This window comes from Aquila chrysaetos, chromosome 1 (assembly GCF_900496995.4).
Source record: "Aquila chrysaetos chrysaetos chromosome 1, bAquChr1.4, whole genome shotgun sequence".
In the NCBI taxonomy this organism is placed as follows: domain Eukaryota; kingdom Metazoa; phylum Chordata; class Aves; order Accipitriformes; family Accipitridae; genus Aquila; species Aquila chrysaetos.
This window is the reverse complement of record NC_044004.1, coordinates 39,955,770-39,983,673: the sequence shown is the minus strand read 5'-3', so window position 1 is coordinate 39,983,673 and position 27,904 is coordinate 39,955,770. Positions and strand designations below refer to the sequence as shown.

The following is a 27,904-nucleotide window of genomic DNA, read 5'->3' as shown; positions in this document are numbered from 1 at the left end:
CTACTCTCAATTTTAACAAAGCAATCCAAATTTCACTAGCTGAAATCACAGATTTTTTAAAAAAGGAAAGCAGAATCTAAATTATTACTTCCAGATAAGGAAGTTCCTGAAAATTATTCCCTTAAATTTTAGAGCTGGAAATATGACCTCTCCTATTCTAAGAAAGAATCACTATTTCTTAAAAATATTATCTGGCCTGGTCTAACATCAGCCATCTCAGTCACATCATTTCAGCTAAAAAACATTCTGCATTGAGGGGGAGTCCAAAATGTTGTGTTACTGCCTCAAACCCAAATGTTGTGTTAAGTGAGTAAGAATGCACAGTATTTCAGTGATTCCTGTTCAGTATATCCCTCATTTTCTACTCTCCAACAAGTAGAATTTTCTTGACGGAAATCAAGCATCCTCTTTATTTTAGGGTACATACATGGTGATGAACAAATCAAATAGAATGTTTCATAGGGTAAAATTACATCTCAGACTTGATTTTTAATACTGTAGATGCAAGCTTTAACTTAGCAACATGATACACAGTCAGTTAAGTCAACTGAGAGATTTTGTTGATATTAATGGACATTTTATCAGACTCTGGGTCTGGATAAAATTTATCAAAATTATTACTTTTCTGAAAGTGAAAGGGGTATGTCTGAAACTGTGACTATTAGCATGCCAAATCTGTGAGCTTCACATTAGTTATATGATGATATATTAGTTGTATGATGAATATCCCACATAATTACCCACAGGCCTGTTTGGAAATCTCAGTCTGTTTAAGAAATTGATTTAATCTCTCTCTTATGTTATTTACAAAGGGTTGTCCACTTCATACTTGACATGACATGTATAGCATATAAAATAAAACATGTCTGAAAGTCAGGCTCAGTAAACAAATGCGCAGAATAGTTTTCATACACATAGAAAAGTGACTTGACCAAATGCCACTATTATTGAAGACTGATGAGTTTTTTAATCACTTACTCTTGAAAATATCAGCCTCAACAGGCAGGATATTTTTGCAGATATTCTAAATTATCAGACACTTTAATTACTTCCTGTATCTCCTAATTTCTTCTCTCAAAACATTTTAATGACTGAGTGCATTGCCTTTTGGCTTTTATTCAGAAGCTAGAAATAATCCAGAAGTTTATTTATAAAATTTGACAGCTTGTCTCCTTATGACCCATGAAAAGACTGGATTTGGCAAAATGATCTGAAGAATTAGGTTTCCCTAGATAAACAATAAGATGCCTGCCACCTAAGAAAATCCTCCTGGGAAGATGGATTTTCTTTAAGCAAAAGTTAGAATAATTCTGTTATGACTAGCATAATATAATGACCCAGTTCAAGGTATCTGGTAAAACAGGAGGAAGTACACACTCCTTTTTAGCTGTCTTAGCACACTATGTGATCTGATGTCTAAACAGAACTTTTTAAATTGGAATAAAATCTTAATTTACAGATTGACAAATTAGATGTAAACTAAGTGTTTCCATGTGCAGTGGAAACTGTGTACTCATAACTTTTGAAAAAGTATTTCTCTAAAGGAAAAACTTCTGAAAGAAATATTCTTTAAGAAAAAAAACCCAGATCTTTTCTAGAGTTGCATGCTTAAAATGATTGCTTCAATTTAGCAATTAATTGTACTGATAAATCTTGAATATTCTGCTAGTGCTACTTTGTTATTTATGTAAATAGTATGTGTCAACAAAATATGTTAAGACCATGAGAAAAAGCTAAATGGTACTACAGTAGATTTTACACCCTTGTGTCACTAAGCCAAAGTTGCTAATATAAGACAACATCCCAATTTCCCTAAACTGTGAATCTTCTATGACACATGTATCAGAAAATTTAGATATGAGGAATAATTTCTCATATGTTAGGCATTCCAAGAGGACAGTGGTGCATTCAATCAGACAGACTAGTGTTCTTCTATATGATAAAAAGTATACAACCTTAATTCTATACTTAATTAATCTGTGAAAATAAACACTAAAATAATACTTCACATACAACTTATTTTTAGACTAAAGACTGTAGTGATTTTAAAGTGTCTAAGAACCTTCAGGTTAAATTTTATATCATGTGAGAATTTTAGCATAGTGCAGTTAATTTTCAACAGTGTCAATATTGTTATTGTTTCAAAGTCTTTCTTTTATTTTAATGAAGTAGCAGTAATACTTAATCATTTCTGGAAATGAAAGACAGAATTGCTTTAATCCACATATCAGTAATTCCCAAATTCAAAATTTTTTATACAAAGTAAAGATGACAATCGACTCTTCTAAGACTTTCAAGAGTGGTCCATAAAGTCTTGAAAGTCTTGAACGTGTCTTTATTCTGACCCATGAAAAGACTGGATTTGGCAAGGTGATCTGAAGAATCAGCTTTCTCTAGAAACAAGATGCCTGCTACCTAAGAAAATCCTCCTGGGAAGACAAATTTTCTTTAAGCAAAAGTTAGAATAATTCTAGCGTAATATAATGACTCAGCTTAAAGTATCTGTTAAAACAGAAGCAAGTACACAGTTCTTCCAGTTTTTTTCAGTTTTTGATATAATATGAAAACATGGATGTGTATAAACACATACCTTTCAAAAACTGATGCCAAAGTGGTTTTTTTTTCATCCAATAGCCCAATTCAATTCATATTTTAACTTCTACTACTATCAGATGGAGATTGAGCATCTAATTCTAGATTTGTAATCCACCGCTGAAAGTTCTTAAGGTTACAGTATTTTTTGGATGTTTTTGAGATGTTTTCATAGCTGTATATTTTGAAAGCCCTAGTGACACTGCTACTGGCAGTTCTTGCCAAGCATTCAGTGGGAAGTTGGCATTTACTTTTTTTCCCAAGGCTATATAAATCTCTGGTTGTTTACATTCCTGTTATCTCAGAAAATAGGCTGGAGTGTCTTTCTGTACTGTAGTTCATGTGCCCTTATTGGTATTAGTAGAAATTACAGTAATGAGGGACTACAACTTATTTTTTGCTAATTTTATTTGTGATATCAGATTTGTTTTCTTCTGCTTATCACTTTTCATATTAATTACTGTATTTTGCCGTTCTGCATAAAACATGATAAATTTAGGCTTAGTATTACTTAGCACGATATGATGAGAATCTACTTGTAAAATATGATTATAGTGAAACTCCAAACTATATGCCTATTAATTAGGGATATACGCCTGTCTACAGTGCTAAAGTAATCTATATACTCTATATTTAAAATACATAGTGAATGTGTGTACATAATAGAATATAATAGAAGATACACTACTACTATTCACCTACTTACAGACAACTGGTTAAGTTAGGGAAAGTGGAAGTTGACTCTTCAGAAAGTATATTCTTCTATTGCCTATCTGTTTTTCAAGTCTTGTTTTTGCTTTCACCTACCTTTATTTGCTTATTGTGACCAGCAAAACTGCTAAGGCACTTTCCATAAGTATGGGGGTTTCCTTGGGTGCACATTATCACAAGTTCTCCAATTTTCAGGGGAGTGTACAAAAGCAGAGTTTTTGAATACTGGACTTCTAAAACACAGTGAAGCCATTCTATAGCAAAAGAATATATGTAGAGGTGATTTTTTGGTACTTGATATAAAAGATCCAATGCAGAGGGATTATCTCTAAGTTAACTGCTGGACTTACTGGATACTGAAATGCATTACAGGATCAGAATGAAATGGGGAAAAAAAAGACAGAAATAAAGCTCTGGTTTGCTTGTGTAATTATTTTAGACAAGGGTACTCCCAATTAACTACACAAAAATCCTAACCAAAATATGAATTACAGTGTTAATGGACCAGATATTTCATAACAGTATTTTATTTACAAAAAGGGCTAGCTTCCAGAGACCTCACTTATTTTTCTTAAAGCCAGGAAAAAATCTCACCTCTTAGAAGGATGTCTCAAAAATTACAGGCAGAAAAAACTTCCTAGGACTTCTAGTTCAGCTCTATCAGTGTTATAATCCTGTATCTGAGCAAGCCTGAACATTCTAAGGATTGGATTTCTGTCACTTTGCTCAAAGTCCACTTTATAATAATGATGAAGTCAAGATCTAGCAATTGCACAAAGCCTGTGCAATTAGTTGTAGTTAAAAGTTTTTTTAAACACTGGGGAATTTCCTTTGACACAAAATAACATTGTTTGTACTTCATACATGTTTAACTTTGGGGCAGAGAAGTTGAATTAGAAAAAGAAACAACTATTGCCTTTTCAGAACAGATTTTCCTTTAAATTATATAATATTTTTTGGATTATATGAAAATATTCATTTTTTTAAAAAGACTTGTTATTTTGTTTAATAGAAAAGCCCAAGAAAAATCCAAATGAAGTATTTATTGTTGGGACATTTCTCATGAAACAACTGACACTATTTTTAGTGGAGAAAATGGACAAATCACAATTACATTTGGAATTTATATCTTTTAAAATGGGGTTTCAAATATTTTTTCCATTTTCTTCACCTTACAAGACCTCATTCATGAGGGTTTGCAGTCTAAATTTCACAAATAAAACTTGTGTTAGCACTTGGCATGTTTCAAAGGTTTATTATCTCATTTCCTGCTTTTAATTTCAAGCAAACTTCTGCAATAAGTAGTCTTTGGCAGCATTTTGCAGTAGCCAATTTGCTTCTGCAAATACCACTTGAGAGATTTTGTGGATAAAACCCACAGTAAAAAGCTGATAATCTCAACTAATGTATTTGCTGTAAAATTGTTTGCAGAGAGACTTTGATGTCAACATGTTTCTTCCTGAATATTTTGCTTTACCTAGAATACTGTTTTTTTCTGATTCTGAAGGCAAGCCTAAAACTCAGAAAACATCAGAGAACAGCCATGTGTAGGTGAGTTTTTCAGTCATTGTGATAATCAATGAGTATTTTCTATGGAAAATAATCAGTTTAGAGAAAATACAACTAAACTAAAAATGGAAAATAATTCCTTTTCCAAAGGTACCTGAATCTGGAACACAGCTGCTCAGATTAGCTAACATATCTCCTCATTACTTGTGGATTAGTAATAAAAACTGGGCTGAAAATGAATTTTTTATTTATATCTAGCAAATATTACTGAATCATTGTAATGTGTGACACAATATTAAAACATTATGTCCATGTTCTCTGTAACAATGTAATATATGAAATGTGTTGGAACAATGCTTGTATCCTACACAATAACAAATTATAAGGCTGAAACCATGTCTTGATGTTAATGCAACAGCCAACAATGCCTTTCTTTAAATAAAAAAAAAAAAAAATCACTTTAAACATTTCTTTGAATCGTAAATGTAGCAACACGTGAGACTCCACATGCCTTATTTGCTCTTCATACAGTCCTCCTTCAGGCAATGCAAATGCATGTTTTGCATTTTTCCGTTAAAGGATGGCTTTTCCATTCCACTTTGGGAAACACTTGTAGGAGCCAGGCATCAGAATTCAGCAAATGATTTTAAACTAGATAGTGCTGCCTTAAACACATCTCTACTTAGCATGCCTAAAGAGCCAAATATTTAGTGATTTCAAATAAGACAAGAGTCCTTTCCTATAGTCTAGCCTGTTTCCATGCTCCTTCCAAAGCATCAATTGTTTCTAAAATAAGATCTTTTCAAGGACATCTAAATAATTTCCTGTCACATCCATATCTGACTCTTACCAGTACACCAGTATGGAATTCAGTTATCAGCTGGGAAATGCAGACATACTAAACTTCAGTCTGTGCTAGGAGGTATTCTGTATGTTGTTAGAATAGGACAATACCAGAAATGACATAAACGTTAATGGCAGGAATATGAAGCACTTAAGTTATTTACTCAGCATGACATTTTTAATGAAATTTTTGCTTTCTGTCTGGGCAGTAAATGCGAAGCCAGACTTTTTCAGTACTTCAGCCAATGTTACAGGATCTTCCCTTACAGGGTTTGGGAGCCATTCTAGCCATAATTCTTTCCTAAACAGAAAAACCTTTCACACCACAGTTCTCTCCAGATATTTTATATCTCCAGTGATTGCTGATAAAGTCCAGAAGATGTAACTATAGATGGCATTCTCTGTTTGCTGCTCTGAAAAGCTGTTTGTTTTGGTGGGGTTTTTCCCCTCCTGAAGGAAGGAGGGTAAGTTAAAGGGGAAAGTCATTAGATAGAAAGAAGCTCATATACGGATTGAACTTTGCTGGAAGTATAATTTCAGGGGCTCTAAACTCTGCTAGGTGCCACGTAAATGTTGGTGTTAGGTGCTGTTTTCTGCCCTCTGGAATCCTTGTTTAGAACAGCTCCAGAATGTGCTTAATGAAATTAGTTTTCAGTATTTAAGAAAAATTTTATTATAGTAGGGAATATGCCTGACAGCACTATAGGTACATAGCCTGGTTATTTATTACTACTCTAACCCCAAAATATTTATTTATGAATGAAGGCTCCATTATGGAAGACATTGGAGAGAGAAGTAAAAAAGAAAATGGTTCCTGCTCAAAAAAAAAAAAAAAAAAAAAAAAAAAGTGAAAATTGAAATATAGAATGGGTGGATGGGAAGGAAAGAAATAGATTAACAACATGTACAATTTTTAGAAAACAATGTTTCAGCTTTCCTGATTAATATTAAACTGCTATCACAGCAGAGAGAGCATCAAAGGGCAATATCCCAGATAGAGGGAGTGGCATATGGAGGGAGAGGGAAAGAGCACTGAGGTAATTGAAGGAAAAATGGGTACATAATTAATTAAAGTTGACATTATTCATTTTGGAAAACTGTGGTCTATAAAAGGTGAGTAGATTTGATACTGAGACTATGGCTAATTGCTGACTGCCCTTATAGACAAGGGCAAGAATGGTGTCGGTGGCAGTAGACACCTCTGTTTAGGCACCCAAATCATTCCCATGGTATTTTAACCAATCTTGTTTAAAAAGGAGTAATTTTTGAAAACACAGTCATTATCTTTTCAATATTCATCAAGAGAGACATCCATCAAAACACACCATAGCTAATTACAATTTTAGTTCCTGTGCTATAAGGAACTAGCTAATGGCTTTGAATCTAATAACCTTTGTTCATCTTGCTTGCTGCGTCCTCACATTCACTTACTAATTCACCATGTCTATCTTTAGACTTGATCTAAGATATTTACTTTTCAAACCAGACAGATATGAATCTGAATATTGTCATGTAATGTTGTTAAAAAATACTTACACAGTTGTCCACTAATTTTGATGCCTATATCTATCACGTAGTGAAATCAGTAGCTGCTGCATTTCACAGAATTAGATGCATTAAGAAAGATCATCAAAACTGTCTGAATGGGCAATCTCTTAAACTGACCTAGAAGTAGGATGCAGTCCTAAACCTATACACTCCCTTCCTGGGAGGAAGGTGATAAATTCCAGTTTTCCTTGTTTGTGTTTGTACAGGCAAAAGGGGAACCCAAAACAGAGGGAATAAGCAGAAACATGCAGCTCTTGTGTAATAAATGGCCCAGTTAAAATACTCAGGACATAGATTCAAATCCGTACTTAATTTGACACAGGAATTTCAGCTGAGGTCATTTATCCTACAGAAAGCGTCTTTACTATAAGACTTTCTAGGTGTTCTGGACTTGCAATACTGGTAGAAGTAAAAGTAGTTGACCAATACTTGGAGCAATTTTATTCTAACCTGTTTTCATACTTGTGGTCAGAACATGCCTACAAAATTGAGTCTACTGAGGAAGAAGGTGCTTAGGCTGGGAGTCCTCCTTTGGGACCGAGCTTCAGCTAAGATAACAGCAGGCTGGAATCAGAACTGATGTTGTAAACACAAACTTGTGGGCAGAAACTGAAATGCAGAGAGAATGTACCTGCCTTAGGAGAAAGGTGGCAGTTAGTGATATCAGTGTTGCCTAAATGGGTAGTCAAGTGCCTAAAGTGGTGTATATTATCACTAAAGTACTTTTGAGGAACCTGGCTGAGTAAAAATCCAGCCATCCATATATCTCCAGGTATCTTCTAACTGAAACATTGTTTCATGGCAGTTTTATTTTGGTCATATTTTGACTTTATCTGTTCTTTTCTCAGGCACAGTATTTGTTCTAGTAAACTCTGATAAGAAGAGGTCAGCTCTGTTGTTTATGTAACTTCTATTTCTGTCGTATTCATGTTCCAACACTACCATTACACTTTGCAATACTTGAGCACAGGATTATGAATTCTTGGTTTCTGGCATTTCTCTTGAGCTTTTTGACAGTAAGAAAAAATCAAGTAGAGAGTCTGGAAGAGGCCAACAGTTTACAGCTTTTTATTATTTTAACAATAATAGCACTGCAGTTTTGCTCAGATTAACATGTCACTAGCACCATCAATCTAAAATGCAACCCCTTTCAGGCATCCCTCACCAAGTAAGTCAGGAAATACAAAAAAGATATATATTTATATGTACATATATGCTTTTTTGCAATCTTCAGCAAAGTAACTGAAAAATAATGGAATGGACTTGCGTCTGCTCATTACAGCTACCAAACTCTTTATCTTAAACTGTTCTTTGCACTTGCTTATTTATAGAATACGTCTGGTGCTAATCTGACTATAGCAAATATTTTAAAACAACATACAGGTCAGGTTTATGTACGGATCCCATGAAGGTAAATGTCTGGCCATTTCTTCATCTTTATTGTATTCACTCTTCCAACATACCTTTGAAGTAGGTACCATTATTAATCCCCTTTTATGAAATACAGAATCTACAGATTACATACACAAAGACATTGGACTTCTGAGCTGCAGGCACTGCAACATTTGGCTTTTAAAATTCAATGCAAACACTACAGCCATTAATTAGGCAAGTCAAATGTATATCCTTAAATATAGCCTAGGAAGAATTAGAATGGCATTCAGAATTGTTAGGGTGGTGAGCAGAGGTCATCTGAACTATGAATAAGCTATAGTCTTTGAATAACCCCTATTCCACTAGAAGTTGTTTTTTTATCACCATAACAAAATCTATAATTTCAGACCAGCCTCATGGTGAATGCTTCAGTCACAGTCTTTTCTGCCTCTGCTCTGGGACAAGTGTCCTCTTACTCACTGTGGAAAAATTTCCTTCTATACTTCTTACCTATTCTGGTCTAAGTAATTCAGTCTGCTTGTGTACTGAAATTCACAGGCACCTCAATTGAATGATTCCAGAAAATGAAAACCCAAATATTTAAATAAATAATTTATGCCGTGATCTGCTTTACAGTGCATTGCAAATAATGGTGCCACGTGCATTTGAACGTTTCTGTATGAAGGCTTTTCTGATGCTCTTAAATATTTGAAGCATTGATGACAAAGGAGTTTCTCATTTTCCGCAAAATTATGCATATTCTTTTTGTACAGTAAATAAACATTATGAAGGGCCTTGGTTACATTTGATACTTTATTGAAAAAGATTTTGCCTAGCAACTCATTTGACTATCTCACCTTAGCTATTGTAAATATCCAATTAATTAATGTCACTATTGTATTTTGTTTCTTTGATTATCTGAATAATATTTTCCATATTAGTTCCATACTAGCTGGCTATGAACAACTAGACTTTGTCTAGTTGACTCTGAAATGAACTATAAAATATAAAAACTGTATTTTCAAGGAAGGGACATGAATATCTGAGGAAAAAAAACCTTGAATTTGCAACTATCTAGAAAAAGGACTAGTTAATGCATTGAAGAAAGAGCTAATCTAATCAGCAACTTCTTTATACTAATTTTTGTACAGCCCTATGTTTGTTATTCTGTTAACTGCATTGAAAAGAAGGCATTTCCTTAAAAAATAATGTAGAGAACGTAAATGAAAAAATAATTATGCACAAACATCAGTATTGATAGAGATTTAGCTATATCTTAAATTCTTCCCAAAGTTTTAGCTTAAAACTGAAAAAATGTAACAATTAGTATTTCAAAAACATTGTATTCTCTGGACCAGACTGGGGATATGTCCTGGTTTCAGCTGGGATAGAGTTAATTGTCTTCCTAGTAGCTGGTACAGTGCTATGTTTTGAGTTCAATATGAGGAGAATATTGATAACACACTGATGTTTTCAGTTGTTGCTAGGTAATATTTAGTCTAAAGTCAAGGATTTTTCAGCTTCTCATGCCCAACCAGCGAGAAAGCTGGAGGGGCACCAAGAAGTTGGCACAGGACACAGCCAGGGCAGCTGACCCAAACTGGCCAACAGGGTATTCCATACCATGGGACGTCCCATTTAGTATAGGAACTGGGAAGTGGGGGCGGGGAATCGCCGCTCGGGGACTAGCTGGGTGTCGGTTGGTGGGTGGTGAGCAATTGCACTGCGCATCATTTGTACATTCCAATCCTTTCATTATTACTGCTGTCATTTTATTAGTGTTATCATTATCATTATTAGTTTCTTCTTTTCTGTTCTATTAAACTGTTCTTATCTCAACCCACGAGTTTTACTTCTTTTCCTGATTTTCTTCCCCATCCCACTGGGTGGCGGGGGAGTGAGTGAGCGGCTGCGTGGTGCTTAGTTGCTGGCTGGGGTTAAACCATGACAGGATAGTTTTTATGGGGAGTGGGTTGGGGACTTAAGATTTTGTGGAGTTTGCCGTATTTTGTCAAAGCAGCACAGCACTGAGATACACCATGGAAAACAGACTATGCCTCTTTTCACAGCTCTACGTGGCACCAGTGTCATAAAGAGGGACTGAGACTTCTTGAATGACTCCCCAGATGTTCTAACTAGGTCCCACAGGTCTTCAACTTCCATCTATATCTCAAGCCAGTGAATATCACATATGGACCCTGTGGGCAAGTCCTATGCAACTCTGCAAACTAAGGGAGGGGATCACCTTCAAAATCTACAGAACTAAGATCCTAAAGAAATCCTGGGTCTAGTTTTGCATATATTAAAGTTTCAGCGTCCACTGGACCTTCTGTAACATAAGGATATTTCACTTAATCCTCCTCTCTACTTTCCTTATGTCCTTTTTTTTCTTCCCCACAGTGACTGATGACAGTACTTTTACACATCACTAATCAGAATTCCAATTTCTTGAGATAAAAATTTTGAATTGGAGTTTATATAAGCACAGATACTGATTAATACTACAAAAGTTGGCATTATATCCATCTGGGAAAATGCTCTGTAGACCTGGACTTCAAAACAGACAGTGAGCAGAACTTAAAATAATGTGTTTTGAAAAACCCATAAAATCTTCATAAATTATTAATAGAAATGTGCATAAACACCATCCTTACATTATTAGTCTAGGTTCCTATCTCTTTACTATACTAACACTTGCTAGAGAAGATAAAGTTTTATAAAATGATGAGGAGCATGAGAGAGACTTTTTACCAAGGCCTGTAGTGACAGGACAAAGGGCAACTGTTTTAAACTGAAAGAGGGTAGATTTAGATGGGATATAAGGAAGAAATTTTTTATGATGAGGGTGGTGAGACACTCTAACAGGTTGCCCAGAGAAGCTGTGGATTCCCCCTCCCTGGAAGTGTTCAAGGTCAGGTTGGATGGGGCTTTGAGCAATCTGATCTAGTGAAAGATGTCCCTGCCCATGGCAAGGGGGTTGGAACTAGATGACCTTTAAGGGTCCCTTCCAACCCAAACAATTCTATGATTCTGTGATTCTGAGAGGATGAACAGTGACTGATATTTACCTTCTATCCCAACAGAATTATGGTGCATTAACTAAAAGCAGTAAACAAAACAAAGAAAAAGAGACAACAAATCTGATTATTTAACTGTGAAACTTCTTGCTGCAGGATGTTGTTGAAAATTCATACAATAAAGCAATTGGACAAAATCATTGAGCTATTACATAAGTAGAGCAGCTCTGCCTCATTAAATCTCTGAGATGTAGACTGTTGCAGGGCTCAGAAATATTCCTGGAAGGTACCACTATCAGATTGTTCTTGTATTGATTCTAGACGTGTATTACTAGCTATTGTCACAGACAACTGGGCTAGGTGGAATTTGGTTTGGTCTGGTCTGGTATAGCCGTATCAAAATACTGCTATTAATGAACTTAGGTTAGCAATAGCTCCTGTTGTACGACAATATAATCATTGTCTTTTTTATAAACTGGGACCTGAAGTAAATGTATTTGCAGCCTCATCCAATACCAATGTAGGTTAACAGAACTAAACAAGTTACGTTTAATTGCAGGCTCTATGTCATTTGACCAGGGTCTCACAGCAAATCCACAGTAGACAGCTCCTCAGTCTACGTGCTTAATCCCAGCCCAGTGCTTCAACAACAGCTTTAACAACTTCATTGACTGCCTTTCTTGTATTGCACGTTATCTAGTTAGGTAGAGATGAAGGCCTTTTGAATGCATGTAAAGCCAACTTTTCATTTCATTCCAAAAAAGCAGAGAGTAATTAAATATCTCAGCTCCTCTGGTGGGAAAAGATTTATTCTCATTGTAATACAAATCTTTTTAATTTCGAATATGCTTTGAATTACCATATATTTGCCCAATTTACTAGTTATGTTTGTATCAAGTCTGAGAATGCATGGTCTTATTTACTAGCAAGTGCACTGGAATGACATAATAGATTTTCAACTTCTGAGGTTTATGTGAAACCTCATTGAGCTGAAACTAGGTGAAACTGGAAAGGCATAAACCCATGGATTTCACAACATTACTACACACAATACCATCAGAAATTCTAACAAAAAGTTAGAAACATCTCAATATTAGAACTGTGCCTCACTTCTGCAACAGATGCTTGGTAACAGTATGACTCAGTATGAACAGAAAGAAAAAACACAGAATGTTGCTTTTTTTTTTCCAGACAAGATGAAAGTCATAGAGCAAGACTGAAGGGAAAAGGTTGGCGAGAAGGATGTTGGCTGGAATTTCTAAAACGGAGCCTTCCTTCATCTGTACTTCATGTCTAAAGCTTTGTATTCACCCTTGGCTTTGTTTCTAGTTGGATGGGAAACAGTTTTACAAAGCTATTTTCTCTCAAAAACAAATGAGATTTCATTAAGGGACAAAGAGGGAAAGAAAGATTAATCTGGCAATTTGCCTGATTAGCTGTGTGGAATGCACTGGTCATGTTATTCTTACATTTCTCTTGTGCCTACTTTAAGTCTTATATCTTTTACCGCATATGTTTCTCATCCTCATATTTCCTCTCTGTCAATGGAAAAAGGTTGCCATGACAACAAATTTATTTTTTTCATATATTTTATATGGAACCGTTCACATATTTATACCTTGCTTTTTTCTACTTTCTATTGGAAAATATCAGCAATCCATTCTTTCATACTGCCAAGTGTTATCTATAATTATTTCTAAATTATGACTGGGTAGTTGGAACTAGAGATACTCCAAGGACAAAATTCGACAGAGACCTTGATAAGAATGCCAGTAGAAGCAACATTCACACGGAAGGGATTATTATTTATACTGATCATGTGCTTGGCAGTGATTGACTTCACAGATTGAATAAAGCTTACAAAATAAGGCCCAACTGCCTAGTCACTAAAAGGCCTATCAGTGGTCTGTGATTTTTGTCCCACTTTACACACACTGAAACCAATGGCAATTTTGTAGTTTACTGCTGATCCCCCGCACTGCATTTAGTTAGAGTCCACTTCACTGAAAAGTTTCCTAGCATAAGCAGCAAAGATAAATAGAAACACTGAAATTAATATTCTGACCGACAGAGAAGATCTGTAGAAGCAGGTTCCAAGTTATATGAAAATAGTTTTCCTTGCCACAGCAGCTGCATATTTCATTTTAACTGGCATAAATATTTTGAGTATAAATGATCAGTTTATTCTTCATAGAAATATTCAAATTCAAGCAAGAGAGAAGTATTGAAGGCTGTATTAAAATTTGCCCATTATAATTTTTTGCATACTATGAGGATATTAGGCAAAATAAAAAAAAATAAGGAAGCAGGATCAAGGCCAAGCTGAACATTTCTGTTTAGCATACAAAGTTTGTAGTAAGATAATTAAGTGAACTGAAAATTATGATAGAATGTAGGTGCTCATACTAGGCTGTGATCATTAGGACACATTTTTAAAGATAAGCGAAGGTTCACAGACAACAATTCACCAAGGAAATGACCAAGAAGATGGAAATGTTACAGAAGAGTAGCTGGTCCTCTACTGATATACCTTATAGACAGATCTAGGAGAAATAAATAATATTTCTGTTTAACCAGTTGGCTGAAATTCATTAGCCTCTTGACTCTTGTGATACGAAGCACAGTATTGATTCAAGGATCCTAGCTGTTTTTCATGTTTTGAAAATACACTTTTCAAAGACAAAGGATTGCAATAAGTATTGAGAAAACTTCAGTTTCTTCCAGTATTAAAACTTCAGTTTATTCTAGTATTATTTTTAGAAACAGGCTAAATTTAATATTTTTCTCAACATTGTTTTTTGATGGAAAACAGATTTTGACAATACCAAAATTATTTCCTAACATCTCTTTTCTCCATGGAAACTTAGAGCTGTTGAAAAACAAAATCTTTATTTTGTTAAAAATAAATATATTCTGGCAAAATTTCAAAGTATTTTTGTGTATACATGCTATTGTACTGACTGATAAAAGATCTAGTTTAATTTCCTCTTTTCCCATTCTCCTTTATGTACCAAGCACGGCTCTTGGACAACTCATCTTAGAGTAAATTACAAGAGAAAACCACAGTAAATCAAAAGGTAAACAGTCTTACTAGACAGCCCACCTTTTAGAGGAAAAAAAGGCAGCTACATTTTCTATCAAACACTAAACATAAATTACATGAGAAATGTTTGATTTAGCTATTTCCTCCAGAAAGCTGAGATTTTGTCCTCATTGATGTAAATAACAAAGAAAACTTCTTTTCCCATAAGCTTTAGTTAAGTCATAATTTTCTGATTCTGTTAATGTAAGGCTGCATAAAGAAAAGTGATGGTTTTATATTTATATAGTAAAGACCATATATTACTTGCAGCGCTGTTAACATTTCTTTCTGGAGATCCACATGGTGGATCACACCTACTGAGAATGTAGCTGACACTGGTACTTGGATCAGTGCTACCCAGAAAAGTTCTAACAGCATAAAGACAACTTTCTTTGCCTTGGGAAAATTAACCTAGACCCTGGAGTCCAAAATCCTCTGTTGACATTTAGTAGCTTTTTTGCTGTCTGTGTAGTAACAATAGCCAAACATTTCTCTTGATCTATGCTTGGTTAAGAAAGTAGAGCTTGCTTTCTGGAAATGGATGGACCTGTTTGAATAATACAAACATTCTTCCTTCATATATTCATGAGTAAAAAGTTCAGTCTGCAGGTATTTTATTACACTCCTAAGTACCTGGATGATTACTGATAAATATTTTCAACGTGCATGGCATGCCCAGATGTTCATGAAATGTAGAATGAATGCACAATGACAATTCAGTGGGATGTACAGATGCTATTTTTTCTGCTTAAAAAGCTTCTGTCAGTAAGTCAGAAAGCAGAAAAAAAACACCTTGAGGTTCAGGTGATCAGTCACAACTACTAGGAAAAATGAATAGCAAGCAGGTGTATTTCAAAGTTCATCAAGTTCCTAATTTGCTGTTAGTAGGAATGTTCTGCTATGTTCACAAAGTGTTTGGAAATTTGCTGAACCATTTAAATACATGAATGATACATTTAATTTTGTTATAAACATGTCTAAGAATCATCCTCAGTGTATTCTAGAAACAGAATAATACAGGAAAATGGCATGAGGGGATCTGGAACTAAATTTCACCTAAATTAGCTGACCAATGAACCTCTTAGCCATTGCCTCATATTACTGCACTACTTTGGGCCAATAAACAATTAATTATTTATACAATGTGGCAAAGCATGACAAAACAGAGAAGACACTTCCCAATAATGGCAAGCCCAGTGTTTGTGGCATTTACTATAATGCAGGAACTGAACCCAGTGTTTTACCAACCTCACTGGAGTCTTATGGACAATTAGGAAGTGTAAGCTGGGTTTATTTTTCCACAAATTTGGCTAGAAATTGTAGTCTGGATGTAAGAAACACTTTTCCAATGAAAATAATCCTCCAAAAAGGTTTTATTTTTGCCAAAATGACATTTTCATAGGGGAAAAAGATGAACACATTCCCAAAGAGTTTTAGAGACGATTCATGGCAATAAGACACACTTCCACTGCAAGACAAAATGAGCTCTTTAGTTAACTTGAACTGGTTACGCAGCTGAAGTAACAGACTGAGGGTTGAAGAGTATTATTTCAGAAATACTTAGAGAATGACACATTATTTCTTACCATCGTGAATCAATTTTGAGTAAAAGTCACTAATTAGACACAGGAGTATCTTCCTTGTGGATTGTTCTACCATATACAGCCTATGAGAGTGAACTGTTGGGAGTCTGACAAAGTACATAAAAATGAAAAAAACCAGGACTATCCATGTAACAACTTCAACAACTGAAAAGTGGTATGAGATAGGGTTGAAAAAAACTTTAACTTCGCCTCTAACTTTGCCAAGAACTCATTAACTGGAATAAACTGTTCAGCAACCTTCTTACTGAGTGAAATAAAGCTTTTACGGTTTTGTGATAATACATATGTAATCTTAGCTGTTTGCTACTGTATTTTTGTCTCACATTTATACTACAAAGTTCAAGCATCAGAAGTGTCAGAGAAGCATTTGACTTCCTTCTGTCCTGAGTAGCCATTTCAATATGGTAGAGAAGAAAAAGGAAATAAGGTAAGTGTAATAAAGAACTACTGATTGGTCTTTGGTACAGGGTCCAAGCAGACTCCATGACAGTTCAGTTCTTGCAGCATTTTAACTAAACTTCTCCAGTAAAAGACCTCACCATAGAACTGGAACTGGATCAAAGCTAATATGTCAGATTTCCTATTCAGTTAGTATGTATTCTTTTATTAATGCATCTCTCTGCTTTTTGAACCTCCACAAACTTTTGGCATTCCAAATGATATGTGAAAAGGTGCCCTGCTGCCTGACAATTTAATCAATATTCCTTGATCTTGTATTGGAATATACAGTGAATGATCTACCCTCTACTTATTTTCTAACTTTTGATTATGTTTTTTTTTGATTGCTTCTGAGCTCTGACCTGGTGTTTCATACAATTCTCTCTCATAGCTTCAAGATTTTTTTCCTGACAGTGGATATCAATTTTATTTTTTTAATGCATACTGATTTACATTTAATTATATTGAATTTCATCTGCCTTTTTACTGCTCTTCAATCCTTAATTTCAAAGTTTACCAAAACTCTTTGCAGTAGGCTTAATTTTTTATTTCCCTTTTATTTCAGCAAATTAATTAATTTATAACAGCAAACTTTTTGCTTACTTGCTACTCTCCATTCCATATAAATTTTAAGTACACTGGCCCAGAAGTTGATGTCTGTGGAATCATAAACTCTCAAGTTTTGATGCCTTTTTCTTCTTTTTTTTTCCCATTTCCTTCATGTATTCAACTTCCAAAATGCTATTCTGGCCAAAATGTTCAGTTTCCTTTTTCTCTCATCTTTTTGTTTAATCTTCAAAACTGGATCAATTCTACATAATTTGTTCATACTTGAGCTTGTCTTCACTAGATGTTTTCAGCTGATCTTGTCTTCACATTTGCTAGCTTCTAGGTCCTTCCTTCATAGTCTTTTTTCCTTCTTTCATTGTCTTTTTTCCTACATCTCTGTAAACATATCCTTGCAGTGATCTACTTGCTGCCATCTGAGCACTCTTTTGTCCTTTCTTTCTCTACCTCTTTTTCTTTTCCTCTACCACTTTTCCCCCTCTTCTACTCTGTCACTGTGTATTAATTATACCAGTTCAATTCATCTTATAATGTTTTTTAAATCAATACCTAGCAGTAGAAACTGAATAGAAAGAGGATATTTTGTAAGAGTATCTGTAAGAGATCTGAATAAGAGCGCAACTTAAAAGATGCTACCAACATAAATGAAAACAATCTAGAACATGACAAAAAACCTCATTGCTTAATAATGTGATGGGGCTGACATTACAGTTTTAGCCAGAGGAAAGGAGGAAAAAAGGTAGCAACTGTGTATTAGGGAGTGAGAATTTGGCCTGGGAACTGATATTTCAGGGCTACTGAACGATGTTCAAATAGATGCCAATGACCCTCAAATCCCTTTACACTGTGTGTATAACTACTTTATGTATTCTTAACTTGGCTTTCGTTAGCCTGAGGGCATGAACAAGATTACCTCGTCATACATAAATAAATACTATTTATTTAGCATAGTCACTTAATCATTCTTGAACAAACTCCATGAATCTTTTAAACACATGAAATCCTCCAAGGCATTTTATTCTGGCACAGAGATACATTTTCAGGCATTCTGATAAGTCTTTGACACTGGGGTGAAATTTTATAATCACTCAAGGTAATGACAGACCTCCCACTGGTATCTAAAAATCCACTTAATAATATATATTGTAAACATAAATATATATATGTACACACCCACACAGAGCTCAGAAACTGATTTTTGTTTTACATAATTTTGAGTAAAAATAATAGTTTTCATTCTGTGATATTGTAACTGATTTCTTATCTCCTATAGCCACTGGGACATTACAGAATGTCATATATGCATTCTAAATAACAAAAATTATGAGACCTTTAATGAGATTGCCCATATACGTTCTTTTGGCACATTGTTCCTGAAACAATACATAAGTTTTAGATGAACACTTATGACATATTGTAAATTTCACCATGATGAACCAACTTTATTAATTATCAGGGTTTTCCTTGCCATGATGGATTTTGCATTTATTTAGCGTGAAACCTAAATTGATAACTGAAATTTGAAAAAACTCCACTGAATTTCAGAATAGTGTGAACACAATACAGCTAAAATTGGATGAATGAGGAGAAATAAATGGTTTGAATAAACCAGCTGTGATTTTGAAAAGTCAGTGAGCAGGCTAGCACTTCAGCTGGTATAAATCAGCAAAAAAACATTGAAGTAATCTGAGCCATACTAATCTCTATGAGACAATGATTTGATCTCCATTTTCTTCTTCCTCCATCTCATTCAGAAAGAATTTCAAAGCACATTATTAAACATAATTTTATTGTATATTTTATTTTCATTATGCTTGAATAATTTACTGGACTTAACTATGTCATACAGACTTTTAATGATCAGAAAGTGTGTATGATTTAGTAGTGTAAACTAGGATATGGAAATTCTAAAATCAACTGCCATTTGCAGTCAGGTTATCTTTCCAAGATAGAAAAATTTAAATTTAGCTTACAGTATAATTATTTTTATAAAATTTAAAAATAGATTTCCTTTTTCTCTAATATAGCCCGAAGTTGAATGTGAGAAAAGCAATACCAGCTATTAACACTGTTCCCAACACAAATAGACAAACTTTTAGATTATACACCCTCTTCCAGACCAACAACAAATCCACTATAAAACACCCAGACTTATCCAGTCTGAGTAGTAGTTCAAAGATCAATTACAGTTAGAGAAATGTTGGCCCATATCTTTAATTAGGACATTTAAAGCACATTTTTCACAATGTAAATAAACTATTTATATAACTTTCACAAAAGGTCCATTTTACTTTCCTCTGATCTTACTTATACAAGCATTATTAACAATATGCCTTCATCCATTCTAGCAGTTATTCTGAGAAACTGTATGCGATCAGGAATTATGTAGGGCAATTAAAATGCTCTGTAAGTAATAAAAATTAGATTATACAATGCATAAATGACAGAAGTGATTATGAAACCTACATATGAAAACAAATCCTAGAGATTAAATATAAAATCTCATAGGTCACAAAGACACTTCAAAGATTTTAATAAAATCTGGATCCATCAAACTATCCTTAGGGCAAAGTATATTAATATAAATTTTTCAATGCAATTTTCTGTACTGTAGCAGCATACTACATGAGTACCTGACATAAATGGTCAGGATGGTAATTTCTTACACAAACTGCTCTCAAGTTTTCCTGTATTAAGAAATTCATTTCTGAAAATGGGAAGAAGATGTATTCTAATGTAAGTGACCTAATGAGAAGCACCTTAGGAATACAAAATTTTTGCTTATATTGTTCTTAGCTACTATAGTCTATTTCAAAACATCTGTCATGATTTAAACTCCAGTTGAATCCAACTTGTACAAAACCTAAGGACAATAAAAAGCTAAGCTTATTATTGCTGTCACTGAAATACATGGGAACATTTCCTATTCAGCTTTAGTGAGTAAATCATCATTAATTAAATGTATTTACTCAGACATGCATCTAACTTCATATTACAATGGTAAGATAAAAAGCAAGAGCCTCACTTAAAAGCTTGAGGATTCCAAATTATTAAATGATTTGAATTGTCTAAAAACATAGATAGAGTTGGTGTTTCAAAAACCTAAACTTAAGGAGCCAGGCATCTACCAGAGGCATTTGGACAATGCCCTTAATACTATGTTTTAACTTTTGGTCAGCCTTGAAGTGGTCAGGCAGTTGGACTAGATGATTACTGTAGGTCCCTTCGAACTGAAATTATTCTATTCTATTCTATTCTATTCTAAAGAACCCTAAAAGAACTATGTGTCTCACAAAGCAGTTATGATCGCATTACAGAGGAACAAACCCCTTCATGTTTTAGGCACTGTTCCCCCAAAATGCAATGTTGTCTGAAAACCCCCAAATACTGGTTGGCAGTGGCTGCAGTGTGCCCCTTGAAGGCAACAAATACAGGTTTTTGAGGTCAAAGAGGTAGACACAATACAAAATATGACTATTTGCTATGACAAACAGACTGTCAGCAGCTTTTTCTTTTTTGTTCCATGTCAAGTGACACTATGGCTGTCTCAGTAACAAAAAAAGTGTTACAAGTCAAGCCACCAGACCTCAAACCACTTTAGTCCACTTATGCATCTACTTAAGGAACCACTGTTTTACACTGCCTGTTTAAGCTAATAGAAAGATTGCCAAATAAACTGAAAGGGTTCCTATTAAAATTCAAACTCTCAAAAAGATCAGATAAATAAGGCTTATCATTTAGAGAAAACAAGTTAAAACATAGTATTTATTTTCATTACTACAGTATGTTCAATATTACAACACTGAACTAAGAAAAGTAGGTAAAAGTCAATGTTGAATTTACACCAGAATGTAAGGATGGTGGTAGTTTCTTTAGGAGATATAGGAAGCCTTTTTTTTTAGTATCAGGTCATAACAGAATCTTTTTTCCATAAATTACAGTACCTAAGTGACGTTTGAACTGGTAAAAAAAATTAAGTGCCTTTTTTATTATTTTTAGTTAATTTTCTTGATTTTTTTATCAAGTTTATAAGAGTGACGAGGATTTTGACAATTTATATGAAAATCATTATTGTGGCATGAACATTTTTGATTTGTGACCCCATGAATGCAAATTGCGAAAAAATTGTAAATATTATAAAACTGACTCTTAGCTTGCTTTCTATGCTTTTTTTTTTTAGATTTGTATCAAGCTACCTCAGTACCTTCTTTTGGAGAATACTTAGAATATTAATATTAATTAAAAGGGAGAAACTACTAACAAATGTGAAACATATTGGGTAAAATTTGTACTGAAATTATATGCGTTTTTCATTATTGGCTATCTTTCTTGGTTTCACTTCATTATTTGTTTGCTCTGTGTTTGTTATTACATTTGCTTTTTACCCCAACATATAGAGAGGAAATTTCCTGATTTTTTGCTTTATAAAGCTATCACAGTCCATAATGGCACCATAGAACTATCTATATGACGTTACTGCTTTTATGAAATTGCGTTGCAGTCTTCCAGAATGGAAAGGAGGGTTGCAAACTACTTACACTAGAGTATGAATCACTTACCTTCAGTTATAGAGTATGCATGGAAGTTACAAGAATTAAAATATGAATTTCTTTATTCTGTTTATTATTAAAAGATGTAACTGTATGTACAATAACATAATATTTTACTAGTTATGAAGCCAGTTAGATTATGGCCATGGTCCAGGTGGCCCTTATATTCAAATACACAAATTTTCTCAGTGGAATTCTTAAAATTTTTAACATGGTTGAAGTTTATCACAGTACAGTTTATCACAGCACAAATACTTTTCTAGGTCAGTGCTTATATGCTTATGTTGTGAGCCACTCCTTTGACTCACATGGAGATCCTAAATTGCCTAATCCAGGAGTACAGCTTCACTTCAACAAATGATAATTAAGATCCTGGCCACTGTAGGAAATTAATTTAATTTACTGTGCCCGGTGAGAAGCAACAATGTAGGGTGATCATAAAGAAAACAGATATATCTGGTTTTAACAAGTCAAATAGAATGGCCAAAGAAGAAAATAACACAGCTTGTGCCAATGAGTAAAGTAAATACAGTGCTGCTTCAGATAACTCACAATGCTGATTTAAAATTGTTATGTTTTCTCTCAGTTGCCCAGAAACTATCATGATATATTAAATTTAAGTTTATCATCTCTACATAAAAATAAGAACACTTACCCTAGACACAGACACAAATCTCAGTATTTTCATAAAGTATTCTCCAGAGAATATAAACTGGCTGTGATTTATTCTTCTAAAAGTTGACAAGATGTCAAAGGAAAGAAAATTTTTATTAATAAAAAATTAAGTTATTTTGAAAAACTAGTCTACCGATTAAAAAAAAAAGATTTTATAGCTCACATTACTTTAAAGAAGATATGGAAAATCATTTAAAAAACAGTTAAAAGACTTATGCTGCTGCAGCTGATTATCAGGAGAAGCCACTCTTTCACCATAAATATAGACTTTATTGTTTCATAGTAAATTTCTATTAACCCAAATAAATCTTATTTTCAAACAAGCTAAAGTTTGATGTTTCTAGGCGTCTACCTGATTTCTATACCTTAAACCATCAAACCACATAAATTATTAATATAAATAAATAAATACATATATACAGCTTTTCATGTATCTTTCCTACCTTGACTCCCATTGGGTCTACCAGCTGTCTGTTACATATACATCACATAACTTTTTCTACTACATACTCTGTTTTGGGGAGAGGGCTTCTTATTTTAGATTAATTCAGTTGCTTTTATTAGAATGAGTCCTGCATCAGGAATGGATTATTCTCACTGCTACTGGAGTTAAAAAAGCATAGCTATGATTTTTTTAAATTGAAAGGTTTATGTCATATTCATGATAATTCTATTTTTGTGCTTGTTTATGTACGCACTTTACATTCACACCAGGTTCTATTCACACCTGTCCTGTTCTCCACATCTGTAAAGTAGTCTCAAAAACTAAAGAAAAGATGGGAGAAAATTATTGATTTATTATTTCTAAATGAGCAGACCTGTGAAGTGACTGAGGTACCAGTCAATGTGTTACTTCTTAAAATTAGCTGTATTCCAGTATAACATTTGTTATTATATGATGCTTCCTTCTGACTTACATATTCATATACAATTGAATAATTCTCCTGGCATATCATAGACTTAGATATGCATTTATGTTCATATCTCAAACTAGATATTCAGACTATGTGCAGCCAGAAAAAAAATATTGTGTACAGGAATTGCAAAAATTGTAAGAATTTACATGAAAATCAGTTTCTGTTTTGGATGTCTTATTTCTTTGAAACTTATTAATTATTTTCCTCCTTTACCTTAGCTAAACTCTTCAATATATTTTGAATTTGCCTCAAAATGTCACTTGTAATATATTTCATAGTATATTCTGTAGGACAGAACATGCAGTGACAGTTACCTATATTTGGAAGGTTCTCATTACTGTTGTAATCTTTTTTGCAGCCATAGTATGACTGGACCAAAATTTAGGAGAATTATGGAATATTGTTTTCTTCCAATGTTATGACTTTTTGTTCCTGGCTGCTGCTAAGACTCTCTTTCTGTTTCTGCAATCTGAAGTTGTAGCAAGAATTGTATTCCTTATTTTTCCATCTGAAATGACCTTTGGCAGGCTTCCTCTAGCACTGAACCATATGCATATGGGTCATCTTGGATTGGACGAAATAATTTCCTACAGGAAAGCTGTAAAATTGGGATATTGTCTTCCAGAAATACATGAAAATACATATATATTTTGGCTTGTATTTGGCTTTCTGTCATTCCTATGAGCTTGTCCAATACTGCACTATATTTTACAAATTCTGATTTAAATTCTTTCCATTCAACAGGAAGCCATAGCTTTCCACTTCATCCAGCTGTTGCTTCACTTGGTTACACATTACCCAGAGAATGTTACTGTGCTCTCATTTGCCAACACAGAAGAAAACTTCTAGTTGTTTTGGTATACTTAAAAATTTGAGAAGAACTTTTCTATAGATTTATAGGAGAGATGTGGAACAAGATGTGATTACTTTAGTAGTAATATGGTAAATACAGTAAATTTGGGAGGTTATTTCCGAAGAGAAAAAGTACTGAGGAAATGTTTCAGTTCATGAAAGGCACTCAGAGGGAAACAAATAGTGCTGGGAATATGCAGTGTTTTCATTATATGAAATTAAAGGAGTCTGTGAAATACTAGAACTTTTTTTCTCAAAATCAGTGGATACCAGAATTGTTTCTGATAAAACTTTGCTTGTGTTAGAGTTTTCTAGCAGATATTTGCCAGGTTTCCTACATCTTGCTTATTTGTGTCTCTCTATCTGTATCCCTGGCTTGCAAACCTCCAAGATGCCAGCAGTCCACACTGTATATTTAGAATATCCAAAGAAACAATTTTCATGGCATCAGTGATGTCAAGGCTTCCTCAGATCTTAGCTCATCAGCAAACCTGGCTGGAAGTTTACTAAGGAAACACAGTCTGACTGGAAAATGCCAGTTCATCAAACCTGAATATGGTTTATAAAAATTAACATGATTCAGTGAACCACAGACAGTTCACCTTACAGTCTACTGGAAGAGCCAGACATCTGGGTTGGTGATTCACAGAATCACAGAATGGTTGAGGTTGGAAAGGACCTCTGGAGGTCACCTGGTCCAAGCCTCCTGCTCAAGCAGGGCCACATCCAGACAGCTTCTGAATATCTCCAATGATGGAGACTCCACAACGTCTCTGGGCAACCTGTGCCAGTGCTCCGTCACCCGCACAGTAAAACGTGTTCCCTGATATTCCCATGAAACCTTCTGTGTTCCAGTTTGTGCCTGTTGCCTCTTGTCCTGTCACTGGGAACCACTGAAAAGAGACTGACTCCATCTTCTTTACACCCTCCCTTCAGGTAGTTATACACATTGATGAGATCCCCCCTGAGCCTTCGCTTCCCAGGCTGAATGGTCCTAGCTCTCTCAGCCTTTCCTCATAGAAGAGATGCCCTTACTTATCTTAGTGGCCTTCCACTGGACTCTCTCTAGTATGTCCATGGCTCTCTTGTACTGGGGAGCCCAGAACTTGACACAGTAATCCAGGTGCGGCCTCTCCAAGGCTGAGTAGAGGGGAAGGATCATCTTCCTCAACCTGCTGCCAACTGTCCTCCTAATGCAGCCAGATGGTCAGCCCTCAGTATGTACTGACGCATTGGATTGTTCCTCCCCAGGTGCAGGACTTTGCACTTCTCTTTGTTGAACTGCGTGAGGTTCCTATCAGCCCATTTCTCCAGCCTGTCAAGGTCACTCTGGATGCCAGCACAACCTGCTGGTGCTTCAGTCACTCCTCCCAGTTTTATATCATGTGCAAACTTGCTGAGGGTACACTCTGCCTAATCATCCAGATCATTAATGAAAATGTTGAACAGTATTGGACCCTGTATTGACCCCAGGGGTACACCACTAGTTACTAGCTCCAAGTAGACTTCATCCCACTGATCACAACCCTCTGAGCTCAGTCCTTCAGCCAGTTTTCAGTCCACCTCACTGCCTCCTCATCCAGTCCATACTTCACCAACTCCTCTACGAGGATCTTATGGGAGACAGTGTCAAAAGCCTTATGGAACTCAAGGTAGACAATACCCACTGCACTCCCCTCATGTACCAAGCCAGTTGTTTCATCATAGAAAGTTATCAGGCTGATCAAGCATGACTTCCCTTTTGTGAAGCCATACTGACTGCTCCTAATCACCTTCTTGTCCTTCATATGCTCAGAAATGGTTTCCAGGGTTAGTTGTTCCATCATCTTCCCAGTGATCGAGGTGAGGCTGACCAGCCTGTAGTTCCCTGGTTCCTATTTCTTGTGTTTTTTGAAGACAAGGGTGATAGTCACTTTACTCCAGTCTTTGGGCACCACTCCCAGTCACCATAATCATGCTCTCTCAGTACTCATGGTTATGTCCCATCACTGCCCAGATTTGTGTACGTCCAGGTTGCTGAAGTATTCCCTAACCTGATGCTCTTCCACCAAGGGTAAGTGTTCCGTGCTCCAGACTCTCCCACTGATCTCCAGGGCCTTAGATTTCTGAAGGCTGGTTTTACTAGTAAAGAATAAGGTGAATAGGGTATTCAGTATCTCAGCCTTTTCCATGCCTTGTGTCACCAGAGCCACCGCCCCAGTCAGTCCACAGCATGCCCATGTTTCCCTAGTCTTCCTTTTGCTATTTAGGTACTTACAGAAGCCCTTCTCATTGCCTTTGACATCCTTCACCAGATTCAACTTCAGGTGGGCTTTGGCTTTCCTAACCTCATTTCTGCATGCCCAGACAGTGTCTCTACATTCCTCCCAGATTACCTGACCCTGCTTCTACCTTCTGTATACTCCTATTTTATCTCTGAGTTTACCAGGAACTCCTTGTTCATCCATGCAAGCCTCCTGGCATTTCTGCCTGACTTCCTGCTCATTGGGATAAACTGCTGTTGATCTTGGAGGAGGTGATCCTTGAGTATCAAGCAGCTTTCTTGACCCTCTCTTCCTTCCAGGGCCATGTCCAATGGACTCTTTCAAGCAGATCCCTGCAGAGGGCAAATTCTGTTCTCCTGAAGTGGAGGCTTGTGATCTTGCTTTTTGCCCTGCTCCCTCCCCTCAGGATCCTGAACCCCACCATATCATGGTCGGTGCAGCAAAAGCTGCCTTCAACCTTCACATTGCCAACAAGCCCTTCCTTTTTTGTAAGTATGAGGTCCAGCAGAGCAGCTCTCCTCATTGACACTTCTGTCAAGTGTGTTAGGAAGTTGTCGTTGATGCTCTCCAGAAACCTCCTGGATTGCTTATGCCCTGCTATGTTCTCCCTCCAGCAGATATTGGGGTAGTTAAATTCTCCCATGAGGACCAGGGTCTGCAAACATCTGCTTCACAACAGCCCATACCAAAAATCTTTATAACAGTTTCTAGACTATCGTGCCAGTTGAATTAAGGCCTTTGATATTCAGAGACTAGAGAACTAAATGAGATATTATTGGGCATCCCATGTTACATGCTGGCCAAGACCATGTGGTAGTAAACTCTCTAAACAGCAGGCAGCAGAAACACTTGCGGGGACTGGTTAAAACTTTTATGGTTTTTGTCAGTATTGTAGCTCCTACTGGGAACTCATAACCATGAATCTGACACAGATCATTAAAATTTCAGTCTGCCTTCTCTGTGAAACGTATTCTATAGGGTTTGTGCAGTATACCAGCACTGTTAGAGAATAGGAGCAAGGATTGTTTTAGAAACTTCGAAAATAGACAGAAAAATCATATGGCTTATAAATATATATTAAAACTTTATTCTGATATTATTTACTAATAGACTATTAAAGGTTTATCTAAGTTCTGAAGGTTGATTAAGACTTTCCGATCATTATCATGTATGAATAGTACAGCAGCTGAGTGATTTTGTCTTTAAAGACCACGTTTTTTCTAAATTAGACAAGATATATTTATTTCTAAGTATTTGGTTTTTTGGAATTTCCTTTTAAAGACCATTTGCAGGTATCTTTTCCATCTCATTCTACTGTTCCTTTTTAGTAGTTTATCAAACAGAATTTCTGCTTTATGAAG

At 35.3% G+C, this 27,904-nt stretch overlaps 1 long non-coding RNA gene across 1 annotated transcript in view; it reads right to left on the bottom strand.

Annotated features, from left to right (window-relative positions):
* Positions 1-27,904, bottom strand: part of LOC115342579 — a 169,006-nt gene that overhangs the window by 42,753 nt on the left and 98,349 nt on the right. The gene's annotated exons all lie outside the window — the stretch shown is intronic.